A 13694-nucleotide genomic window follows, 5' to 3' on the forward strand; every position below is an offset into this window, starting at 1 on the left:
AGACTTACGTCCATCGAGTCAGTGATGCCATCCAGCCATTTCATCCTCTGTCGTCCCCTTCTTCTCCTGCTCCCAGTCCCTCCCAGCATCAGAGTCTTTTCCAATGAGTTTACTTAAAAGCAAAAAACAGACAGCCTGAATGTTCCTCAATAGGGTACTAGTTAAATAAGCAATGGTACATACACAAAATAAAATGCCATTGAAAGTAAATTAAGGGAGAGCAAGGGAGCTTTACATGCATAGATGTGAGATGTGGGATAATCTTTAAGATTAAGTGAAAAAGCAAGATTCAGATAGTAGTAGAGTATGAGATCAATTGTATAAAAAGAGGGTAAATAATATTTTAGGAAGAGATACATGAATTTCGTAACATTAGTTGCCTTTAGGGAGAAGAAACTGGTGGCTGAAGAACAGGGTGGAAATGAGACTTTTCATTGCATCCCCTTTTATACCTTTTGAATTTTGAGCTATGTGAATATATAATGTAGTCCACAAATAAAATAGAAAATAAAGCTGGTAGAACAAAACCAAAAAGATGACATGACATAAAGGAAAGGAGAATAGAAAGGAGGGAATGATAGAAATAGAATAGAGATATGCATGTATGCATGCATGCATATATATGTAGAGAAATGTTTACTGTTTTAATCTGATTTATCACCTGGCTATGATTACTGACTTCCTTTTTCTTTCTCCTCTTTTCCTTATCTAGCTTGCAAGCCAGACTTTATTTTCCACATGTTCCACAACTGAAGAAAACACAAAAGGAAAATCTGAATTTCCCTTAGATTCAAAAACACATTGCCCAGCCCAGAGCCAAATATCTGCCTTTCCACAGCACCAAAATTATTTTCACATGGAAAGGAAACTAGTATTTATTAAACATGTCCCATCCAGGCCAAGAACTTCTTGATTTTTGCCTCATTCAATCCTTGCCAATTCTGGGAGATGGGTTGGTTGGGAAATTAAAGTTCAAAGAGGTTGCAATATTGTATTAGTTTTGCCATACATCAACATGAACCCGCCACAGGTGTACACGTGTTCCCATCCTGAACCCCCCTCCCACCTCCCTCCCCATACCATCCCTCTGGGTCATCCCAGTGCACCAGCCCTGAGCATCCTGTATCATGCATCGAACCTGGACTGGTGATTCGTTTCACATATGATATTATACATGTTTCAATGCCATTCTCCCAAATCATCCCACCCTCGCCCTCTCCCACAGAGTCCAAAAGACTGTTCTATACATCTGTGTCTCTTTTGCTGTCTCGCATACAGGGTTATCATTACCATCTTTCTAAATTCCATATATATGCGTTAGTATACTGTACTGGTGTTTTTCTTTCTGGCTTACTTCACTCTGTATAATCGGCTCCAGTTTCATCCACCTCATTAAAACTGATTCAAATGTATTCTTTTTAATGGCTTAGTAATACTGGAAAAGGTCAGTTTTCATTCCAATTCCAAAGAAAGGCAATGTTAAAGAATGCTCAAACTACCGCACAATTGCACTCATCTCACATGCTAGTAAAGTAATGCTCAAAATTCTCCAAGCAGGCTTCAGCATTACGTGAACCGTGAACTCTCTGATGTTCAAGCTGGTTTTAGAAAAGGCAGAGGAACCAGAGATCAAATTGCCAACATCCACTGGATCATGGAAAAAGCAAGAGAGTTCCAGAAAAATATCTATTTCTGCTTTACTGACTATGCCAAAGCCTTTGACTGTGTGGATCACAATAAACTGTGGAAAATTCTGAAAGAGATGGGAATACCAGACCACCTACCCTGCCTCTTGAGAAATCTGTATGCAGGTCAGGAAGCAACAGTTAGAACTGGACAGGGAACAACAGACTGGTTCCAAATAGGAAAAGGAGTACGTCAAGGCTGTATATTGTCACCCTGCTTATTTAACGTATATGCAGAGTACATCATGAGAAACGCTGGACTGGAAGAAACACAAGCTGGAATCAAGATTGCCAGGAGAAATATCAATAACCTTAGATATGCAGATGACACCACCCTTATAGCAGAAAGTGAAGAGGAGCTAAAAAGCCTCTTGATGAAAATGAAACAGGAGAGCGAAAAAGTTGGCTTAAAGCTCAACATTTAGAAAATGAAGATCATGGCATCTGGTCCCATCACTTCATGGGAAAGAGATGGGGAAACAGTAGAAACAGTGTCAGACTTTATTTTTTGGGGCTCCAAAATCACTGCAGATGGTGACTGCAGCCATGAAATTAAAAGACACTTACTCCTTGGAAGAAAAGTTATGACCAACCTAGATAGCATATTCAAAAGCAGAGACATTACTTTGCCAACTAAGGTCCATCTAGTGAAGGCTATGGTTTTTCCTGTGGTCATGTATGGATGTGAGAGTTGGACTGTGAAGAAGGCTGAGTGCCGAAGAATTGATGCTTTTGAACTGTGGTGTTGGAGAAGACTCTTGAGAGTCCCTTGGACTGCAAGGAGGTCCAACCAGTCCATTCTGAAGGAGATCAACCCTGGGTGTTCTTTGGAAGGAATGATGCTAAAGCTGAAACTCCAGTACTTTGGCCACCTCATGCAAAGAGTTGACTCATTGGAAAAGACTCTGATGCTGGGAGGGATTGGGGGCAGGAAGAGAAGGGGACGACTGAGGATGAGATGGCTGGATGGCATCACGGACTCGATGGACGTGAGTCTGAGTGAACTCCGGGAGATGGTTATGGACAGGGAGGCCTGGCGTGCTGCGATTCATGGGGTCGCAAAGAGTCGGACACGACTTAACGACTGAACTGAACTGAACTGAATACTCCATTGTGTATATGTACCACAGCTTTCTTATCCATTCATCTGCTGATGGACATTTAGGTTGCTTCCATGTCCTGGCTATTATAAACAGTGTTGTGATGAACATTGGGGTACATGTGTCTCTTTCAATTCTGGTTTCCTTGGTGTGTATGCTCAGAAGTGGGATTGCTGGGTTGTATGGCAGTTCTATTTCCAGTTTTTTAAGGAATCTCCACACTGTTCTCCATAGTGGCTGAACTAGTTTGCATTCCCACCAACAGTGTAAGAGGGTTCCCTTTTCTCCGCACCCTTTCCAGCATTTATTGCTTGTGGACTTTTGGATAGCAGCCATTGTGAATGGTGTGAACTGCTACCTCACTGTGGTTTCGATTTGCATTTCTCTGATAATGAGTGATGTTGAGCATCTTTTCATGTGTTTGTTAGCCATCTGTATATCTTCTTTGGAGAAATGTCTATTTAGTTCTTTGGTCCATTTTTTTGATTGGGTTGTTTATTTTTCTGGAATTGAGCTGCAGGAGTTGCTTGTATATTTTTGAGATTAATTCTTTGTCAGTTACTTCATTTGCTATTATTTTCTCCCATTCTGAAGGCTGTCTTTTCACCTTGCTTATAGTTTCCTTTGTTGTGCAGAAGCTTTTAATTTTAATTAGGTCCCATTTGTTTATTTTTGCTTTTATTTCCAATATTCTGGGAGGTGGGTCATAAAGGATCCTGCTGTGATTTATGTCGGAGAGTGTTTGCCTATGTTCTCCTCTAGGAGTTTTATAGTTTCTGGTCTTACGTTTAGATCTTTAATCCATTTTGGGTTTATTTTTGTGTGTGGTGTTAGAAAGTGTTCTAGTTTCATTCTTTTACAAGTGGTTGATCAGTTTTCCCAGCACCACTTGTTAAAGAGATTGTCTTTTCTCCATTGTATATTCTTGCCTCCTTTGTCAAAGATAAGGTGTACATAGGTGTGTGGATCCTTGCTGGGTACAGTAATCTGGGCTGTGGGTTATTTTCTTTCATCAGTTTAAGTATGTCTTGCCATTCCCTCCTGGCCTGAAGAGTTTCTTTTGAAAGATCAACTGCTATCCTTATGGGAATCCCCTTGTGTGTTATTTGTTGTTTTTCTCTTGCTGCTTTTAATATTTGTTATTTGTGTTTGATCTTTGTTAATTTGGTTAATATGTGTCTTGGGGTGTTTCACCTTGGGTTTATCCTGTTTGGGACTCTCTGGGTTTCTTGGATTTGGGTGATAATTTCCTTCCCCATTTTAGGGAATTTTTCAACTATTATCTCCTCAAGTATTTTCTCATGGTCTTTCTTTTTGTCTTCTTCTTTTGGGACTCCTATGATTCAAATGTTGGGGCATTTAACAATGTCCCAGAGGTCTCTGAGATTGCCCTCATTTCTTTTAATTTGTTTTTCTTTTTGCCTCTCTGATTCACTTATTTTTACCATTCTATCTTCAACCTCACTAATCCTATTTTCTGCCTCTGTTATTCTACTATTTGTTTCCTCCAGAGTGTTTTTGATATCATTTATTGCATTACTCATTATATATTGACTCTTTCATATTTCTTCTAGGTCCTTGTTAAACTTTCTTGCATCTTCTCAATCCTTGTCTCCAGGCTATTTATCTGTGATTCCATTTTGTTTTCAAGATTTTGGATCATTTTCACTATCATTATTCAGAATTCTTTATCAGGTAGATTCTCTATCTTTTCCTCTTTTGTTTGGTTTGGTGGGCATTTATCCTGTTCCTTTAACTGCTGGGTATACCTCTGTCTCTTCATCTTCTTTATATTGCTGTTTGGGGGTGGCCTTTCTGTATTCTGGTAGTTTGTGGAGTTCTCTTTATTGTGGAGTTTCCTCATTGTGGGTGAGGTTGTACGGGTGGCCTGTCAAGGTTTCCTGGTTAGGGAAGCTTGCGTTGGTGTTCTGGTGGGTGGGGCTAGACTTATTCTCCCTGGAGTGCAATAAAGTGTCCAGTAATGAGTTATGAGATGTCAGGGGGTTTGGAGTGACTTTGGGCAGCATGTATATTGAAGCTCAGAGCTATGTTCCTCTGTTGCTGGAGAATCTGCATGGTATGTCTTGCTCTGGAACTTGTTGGCCCTTGGTTTCAGTGTAGGTATGGAGGCGTTTGATGAGCTCCTGTTGATTAATGTTCCCTGGATTCAGGAGTTCTCTGATGTTCTCAGGATTTGGACTTAAGCCTCCTGCTTCTGGTTTTCAGTCTTATTTTTACAGTAGCCTCAAGACTTATCTATCTATACAGCACTGATGATAAAACATCTAGGTTAAAGATGAAAAGTTTCTCCACCATGAGGGACACCCAGAGAGGTTCACAGAGTTACACAGAGAAGAGAATAGGGAGGAGGGAGATGGAGGTGATCAGGATGAGATGAGGTGGAATCAAAAGAGGAGAGAGCAAGCTAGCCAGTAATCACTTCCTTATGTGTGCTCCACAGTCTGGACTGTCAGAGATGTTCACGGAGTTATACAGAGAAGAGAAGAGGGAGGAAGGAGACAGAGGTGGCCAGGAAGATAAAGGGGGGAATCAAAAGGAGATAGACAGAGCCAGTCAGTAATCAGTTTCCTAAGTGTTCTCCACCATCCAGAACACACAAAGAGATTCACAGAGTTGGGTAGAGAAGAGAAGGGGGAGGGAGGAGATAGAGGCGACCTGGTGGAGAAAAAGGAGAGTCCAAAGGAGGAGAGAGCAGTCAAGCCAGTAATCTCGCTCCCAAGGAAAAATGGGTACTGAAGTTTGGGTTCTTAAAGGTACAAAAATGATACTAAATATCAAAAAGCAAAGATTAAAAATCTAGAGTAGAGGTTGGATTTTCAAGGTTAGCAATGAAGCCTGCTTGCAGTTTGGTAGTTAATGCCTCTCTGGGACCGCAATTGCCCCCTTCCGGCTCTGGTTGCCCTCGCCTGCCTGTCTCCGGAGCGGGATGGACCGGCCTGCAGCTGGCTAGCTCTGCTCTGTCCTTTGTTCTGTGAGCGGGCCTGACAGTGTCTTAGGTTAGGGCTTTTCACGTGGTAGCCATCCCACAGTCTGGTTTGCTATCCCAAGTTAGTTCCCTCAGATTGCCCTCGGGGCATTCAGGCCCCGTCTTTACTCTAAGCAATGCAGCCCACGCCTCCCTGCCCAACCCCTGCTTGCTAGTGGCAAATGCAGGCGTCTGCAGAGTTACCGTTGGGCACGTAATCTGTGGGTTTTAATTATTTATTTATTTTTCCTCTCGGTTATGTTGCCCTCTGTGGTTCCAAGTCTCACCACAAACTCGGCAGTGAGAGTGTTTCTTGGTGTTTGGAAACTTCTCTCTTTTTTAAGACTCTCTTCCCGGGATGGAGCTCCGTCCCTACCTCTTTTGTCTCTCTTTTTATCTTTTATATTTTTTCCTACCTCCTTTTGAAGACAATGGGCTGCTTTTCTGGGTGCCTGATGTCCTCTGCCGGCATTCAGAAGTTGTTTTGCGGAATTTTCTCAGCGTTCAAATGTTCTTTTGATGAATTTGTGGGGGAGAAAGTGGTCTCCCCATCCTATTCCTCCACCATCTTAGGACTGCCCCCCGCTCCCCCCCCCCCCGCCTCCCGTATTAATACGTTTTATTTGTCATCCATAGCCTTCAAAGTCTGGTGTATATCTTACGTGTATAGCACATCTCAGCTGAGACTAACCACATTTCAGGTTCTCAATAGCTACATGTAGCTAGTGGTTACCACCTTTGATAGCACAATTCTAGACAGTGCTGGGAGGAAAGCAGGGTTACAGTAACAACTACAATTGTTACTGTAGCTGCCATGTGACAGTACCTATCAAAGCTCCTTATACATTTCTCCCATAAACCTTACAAGACTCATGTTCTCTTCCCTATTTTACACAGAGTGTTTAAGAGACTTTTGTGAGGTCACATAACTAGCCAAGGACAGAGATTTGACCCCAAACACTTCCTAATTCATCTTATGCTTCCTATTTACAGATACGAGAAGATGAATTGCTCTGGACTTCACCCTTCAGGTTGTGAAGCAGCTCAGGTCCTAAAGCTCAAAGGAAGGGCACTAACATAACCAGTAAGTTGTGTAACTAAACAGGCCATTCCCTCTGGTGGCAAAGAGGCACCTACTATCAGAATAGAAGCAGAAACAAGGTGCTGATAAACTTCCTCAGGAAAAAAAAAAATTCTTTGAGAAGCAAAGGTGAGGGAATGAACAAAGTGAAAAGAAAAAGGATAGCTATGCTAACTGGAAAGTGATAAGTGAGTTTGAACATTAACCAAGGGCAAAAGTTGGGGATATAATAATGATCACAACCTTGGTAGATAAACATGCCATTAAAGCAAGTGGAAGTGGATGCCACAGGTCTCAGCTGTAAAGTTCATCTTGGGAAAGGAGGAACCAAAGCCTGGAGCCACGTGAAGGGTTATCAAGACCGACCGTGGAAAGCAAGTCAAAGGAAGAGTCAAGGTCACAACAGAGACAAGGATGTGCAACCATCCAAGGTGTGCTGCTCAAACACCCCATTGTGACAGGCTCTGCACCAGCTACCAACACAGCTGCTTATATGTGCTCAGCTAGGACTAATGCCACAAGCAGGAATCCATATAAACAGTCTTCAGTGAAAAGAGAACATCATACTAAATTTATTAAATCCTTACCTTTGCCTTTTCTATACTTAGAGTTTAAATGCCTTTTATTTATGAAATGATGGTAAGGGTGGATTCCCAATGTTTGGACGGGTTCATTTTTATGTCTTCACCTGGCAAATGTAGAAGTTGACAATTTTACGTTGGTCCTCCAGCTGAGTCATTTAAAACATTTTTGTGGTATATAAAATTAAAAAAAGTACTGCTTAAGATTCCATCCTTTCTCATGTATACCAGATTTTGTTTTTCTCTGGTATAATTTCAACTACTCCTTCTACCCTAGCTCCATCCCCTCAGAGCAAAAATATGCTTGGATTTCTTCCAAGTAAACCAAATTAAATGAAACCTTCCTTAAACTATCCTCCTTTCCTCTCTGGATACACCTGAGCACCGATTCTTTCCTCAACTCCCTCCCAAAACTGTTTATCCCTCCACTTTTTCACACTGGCAACTTAATGTTTAAAAACTATGCAATAAAAACTGTGTGATATTTCTCCACCAAAATAAAGATGAACTAAAATCAGTTTTAATACTTTCCCTTCTGGTTGAGTCACTATTAAAACAGTATTGCCTTCTTCCTACTTAATCACCTTCAAAGGGCCCAGTATTACATTAAACAGTCCTTTGTCAGTTTACCTTGGGAACTTAGCCAAGTTCATAAGCTTTTGTACAAGAGAAACACCATGTTCCAAACCAGGTTTCAAATACATTTTGTTTTTATCTTTTTACTTTGACATAATAATTGCAGAGTTACAGAAACGCTACAAGAATTCCCACTACCTTTTCACTCAGATTCCCCAAGAGTGAACATTTTTGAGAGTAAGTTGTGGACATGATGCCATTTACCCTTTGCATTGTTTAGGATTCTCCAGAGGAACAAACCAACAGGAGATACATACATATCTTGAGAGAAAGAAGTACGGGCAGCAGCCTTGGGCAGGGGTGGGGGGGTGGGGGGTGGAGCGTAGATTAAGGAACTGATTCATGCAGCTGTGAGGGCTGACATACCATATATGTAGGGCAGTCTAGCAGGCTTGAAATTCAGGTAGGAGTTGATGTTGCATTCTTGAGTCTGAATTCCACAGTGCAACAAGACAGAAATCAGGCAGACTGTCTATGTCTTAAGAAGAATTTCTTCCTTGGGAAACCTAAGTTGTTGCTCTTTAAGGCCTTCAAATGATAGGATGCAGCCCTCCCACATTATGGAGTATAATCTAGTTTACTCAAAATCTGACAATTTAAATGTTAATCATATCTTAAGAATGTCTTTACACCAACAAATAGATGTCTGACCAAGCAATTGGCCATCATAGCCAAGCCACATTGACACATCAAATTAGCTGTCATATTCCTAAAGTTCTGCACTGCCCAGTTCCTTCAAAAAGCATATTCTCTCAATAACCACTGTAAAATTTACAAAATCAGGAATTTAACATCGATATAATGCTAATATCTAATATACCAACATTATTAGACAGCTAGTCATTAATCCCCACAGAATTCAAAGTAATAAAAAAACATTATTTAAAACTTTATTTTACAATTTTTTAACATCCTAAGTATTTACTAGGGCTTCCCAAGTGGTGCAGTGGTAAAGACTCTGCCCGCCAATGCAGGAGACACGGGAGACGTGGGTTCCACCCCTGGGCTGGGAAGATCCCTAGAAGAGGAAACGGCAGCTCACGCCGGTATTCTTGCCTGGGAAGTCCCATGGACAGAGGGGCCTGGCAGGCTAGCCCACATGTGCTCTGTCCCTCAGTTGTGCACTACTCTCCGGCCCCATGGACTGTAGCTCACCAGGCTCCTCTGTCCATGGGATTCTCCAGGCAAGAACCCTGGAGGGGGTTGCCTTGCCCTCCTCCTGAGGAGGAGGGGATCTTCCTGACCTAGGGATTGAACCTGCATGTCTTAAGTCTCCTGCATTGGCAGGCATGTTCTTTACCACTAGCACCACCTGTATGGGTCCTTTCAAAAGGCTGCTCAGCAACTTGGCCTATGATTTTTTAAAAAATTTATTTATTTTAATTGGAGGCTAATTACTTTATAATATTGTAGCGGTTTTTGCCATACATTGACATGAATCAGCCATGGGTGTACATGTCCCCCATCCTGAACCCCTCTCGCACCTCCTTCCCCACCATACCTCAGGGTCATCCCAGTGCACCAGCCCTGAGCGCCCTGTCTCATGCATTGAACCTGGACTGGTGATCTATTTCACATATGGTAATGATTTTTCAGCAAAGATAGCAGAAGTATTTCAAACAGGAAAGCTTTTACGATTCCGAAATCATTCATAGAAAATCATTTCGTAAAGTGGCTTAGTAGTTCTTATTATCAAAGAATGTTGATTTGGATGTTTGCCTGGACTACACTTTAGGGATAAAAGAATGGTTAAAATACCTTTGAGGCTACACACACTGGATCCCCTTGGTTTAGAGCTCAGTTTTACCAGTAGATGTCGCTACAGTCAGACATATTACGCCTTGAAATCTTTGCGACCTAGTATGTGGACAGGACTGTCAAGAAGCAAAGCTTTAGAATTTGCAAAATAAAAATGATTTCTAAGATATGAGCAGACAAGTTTAGAAGAAACCAACTTGTCTAGAGTCTATTCATGAGATGGGGCATGAGAATTCAACTCACCTTCGCAGACGTTAAATATATCCACCCCTGTCAGCAATGAGCAAGGCTCTACTGAAAACAGTGGGAGAGGAGACATGGTACGTAGGACTCCCTAGGAAAGTGAAGCAGTGGCCATTTGTTCTGCCCTCCGTCTGTGAAAGGGGTAGGGGCAGGTTTTCCTGGCACCTGAGACAGACACAAGTTTTCAAATCTGGAAGGAGGGTCTAAGAAATAATTCTCACTAGCTCATTCAACACCCATTTTCCCTGTTTCAGCTGAGGTTGGCCTGTACATGACGTAAAGACATCACAAAGACGGTTTACAAAACTGTCATATAATTCAGAGGTTTTATACTGAATATATATACAGTATTTATTATATTCATTTTGAGTACTTGCTAAGGGGCACACTCTGTACCAAGTCCCTTATCTGATTTAATCCTCCCCAAAGTTCTGTGAGGCAGGCATTTTAAATTATCCTCACTTTTAGAGATGAAATATCTGAAAAATAAGGGGCTGGGGAATTGAGTGGTTAAACAACTTATCTAAGATCACCTAGTTAAAGAATGGTAAAACAAGATTTAAACCTAGCCCTGTGTGAAGCACTGTTATGTTCTTTCTTAGTTCATTATTCCAAGGCAGCAGCATCTATAAGTTTCTGACCAGATAAAATCTGGGGTTTCATTGTTCAAGCTGACTTTACTCCTTGCCTAGAAATAAATGCATGCATATATAGTCAATAAATTTACCATAAAGAAGCCAAGAATATACACTAGAGAAAGGACAGGCTCATCAATAAATGGTATTGGAAAAGTGCATATCTACATGCAGAAGGGTAAAACTGGACTGCTACCTTACACACCACACACAAAAAGTAGTTCAAAATGGATAAAGACACCAACATAAGACTTGAAGCTATAAAATTCTTAGAAGAAAACTGGTGGTAAGCATCTTGACATCATTTTTTTAAATTTTGATTTGACAACAGAAGCAAAGGCAATACAAGTAAAAATAAGCAAGCAAGGCTATAGCAAACTTAAAAGCTTCTGCTCAGTAAAGGAAACCATCAACAAAATGAAAAGGCAACCTACGGAACAGAAGAAAACATTTGCTCATCATATATCTGTCAAGAGGCTAATATCCAAAATATATAAAAAACTCATACAACTCAATAGCAAAAAAAGCAAACAATCCAATGAAAAAATAGGCAGAGGATCTGAATTTCCCCCTAGATGTACAGATGACCAATAGGTACATGAAAAGATGGAGAAATGCAAATCAAAACTACTATGAGATATTGCCTCACTTCTGTTAGAACGGCTATTATCACAAAGACAAGAAATAACAAGTGTTGATAAGGATATGGACAAAAGGGAATCCTTGTTCACTGTTGGTGGGAATATAAATTGGTGAAACCACTATGGAAAACAGTATGGAGTTTCCTCAAAAAATTAAAAATAGAACTACAGACATGACTGAAGTGACTTAGCAGGCACACAGACACCATGCGATCCAGCAGTTTTACTCCTCGGTGTTCATCCAAAGGAAACAAAAACAAAGTGTATATATACTGTAAAAAAAGAAGGAAATCTTGCCATGTGTAACAACATGGATGCACCTTGAAGGCATTATGCTAAGGGAAACGAGTCAGACAATACTGTATGATCTTACATATATGTGGACTCTAACAAATAATTAAAAGAAAAAAAAATACTTTGAACTCATAGATACAGAGAACAGGTTGTTAGTTGCCAGACGTGGAAGGTGAAGGGTGGGTCAAATGTGTGAAAGTGATCTAAAGGTACAAACTTCAGTTGTAAAATAAGTGAGTCATGGAGATACAATGTATAGAAAGGTGACTACGGTCAATAATGTTGTATTTCATGTTTGGAAGTTGCCAAGAGAGTAGATCTTAAAAGTTTTCATCACAAGAAGAAACATTGTAGCTATATGTAGTGATGGATTTTAACTAGATCTATTGTGATCATTTCACAGTATAAACAAATATGAAATCATTATGTTGCATGTGCTCTGCTTAGTCACTCAGTCGTGTTCAACTGTTTGCAACCCCATGGACTATAGCCCACCAGGCTCCTCTGTCCATGGGGATTCTCGAGGCAAGAATACTATAGTGGATTGCCATGCCCTCCTCCAGGGAATCTTCCCAACTCAGGGATCAAACTGGGGTCTCTGGCATTGCAGGCAGATTCTTTACCAACTGATCTAAACAAATACAATGTTATGTCAATTATATCTCAGTTTTTAAAAAACTTGACTTTACCTGAATCATTCATTTAAAAACATCTCAGTTATTGAGCCATGCCTATGAACAGGCACTCCGCTGTGTGCCAGGAGGAAGAGAATATAAAGGAGTGAAGCCAAGTGCTGTAAAAGAAGCTGATATTGAGCAGGAGTAAAGATGGGGTGTGTGGAGATGAGGGGTAAGTTGAATGAGGATGGTCACCCAGCCTTTGTTCTCTCTGCACAGCTCAGGAGGGTCTGGGGGAAAGTGGAGAAGATTTGGAGCAGCTGCTTGTGAGCAAAGTGTGAAGTTCAACAACATGTCTGGGAGAAGCAAGGAGCATTTCAAGACCCTTTCTTCTGCTCATCAGAATTAACAGCCTATTTTCTCAGATTTTCCAAAATAAGGTTCACCTCTGGCTACAGCTGAAGCTTAAAGAATTTCAGTGCAGAATTTAGTCTTGTCTCTTGAAAATTGGTCAGCACTTAAAATTTTTCAGCATGAAAATATATAATTGATCATACTATGTTAAGGAGAAGGAGGCCAAAATGTTTACTTGACTTTCAGTGTTGATTATCTATCCAACTTACTATTTCTTATTGTCACCTCACTTACGAAATAAAAATGTAAGTGTTTTCAAAGCCACAAGCTGAAGTTTTAGCAAACCTCACATGAAGGGACATTTGTGTTCGTATTTTCAAGGTACATGGGCTTATTGCCCTAACCCTTGCGTTTGAAACAGTGTCATCTACCTGCTTTGTGTTTCTTCATAAATGTGTAGACATTTCCTAGCTCCATTGGGTTGTTTTCAGTTCTGCTCTGTTTCACTTAAATATTTTGTTAAATTATTTCATTGCGTGTTATATTTTGAAACCCTCTCTTTGAGACATTCCACCTTGCTTCTGGCAAGGGAGGTAAATCTTGGTGAATGTTAATCATTAAATGGAATTTCTTGAGATTCACATTTCCCCCACCCACTTTGCCTCAGAGCAGGTAGAAAATGTTGCTCTGGAAAAATTACAGGATAAATACCTCTAAATCAAGGGCTTAATAACCAAGTCCCAAAACAGTGTATTTTTCCAGACTGACTTTCAAAAACCATATATAAATTCATTATTAAAGCCATAAACAGAGGGAAAAACTCCCAAAATAGGAAAAACAAATGGTTAATAAATATAAGAAAAAAATTTCAATCTTATTACAAATAAAGAAAAACACCTTAACAAAGCAATGAGTTCTTTTAAGTTAAAGCTTGTTTTTTGCTTTTTATTTTTTTAATGACAGTACTCAAGACTGGCAAGAGAGTGTAACGGTTCAAATTACCAGATGGCATTATGGTTGGGAGTGTAAACTGGTAAAATCTTTTTGAAAATAAATCCAGGGACTTCCCTGGTGGTCCAGTAA

This window comes from Oryx dammah, unplaced genomic scaffold (assembly GCF_014754425.2).
Source record: "Oryx dammah isolate SB20612 unplaced genomic scaffold, SCBI_Odam_1.1 HiC_scaffold_14, whole genome shotgun sequence".
NCBI lineage: Eukaryota > Metazoa > Chordata > Mammalia > Artiodactyla > Bovidae > Oryx > Oryx dammah.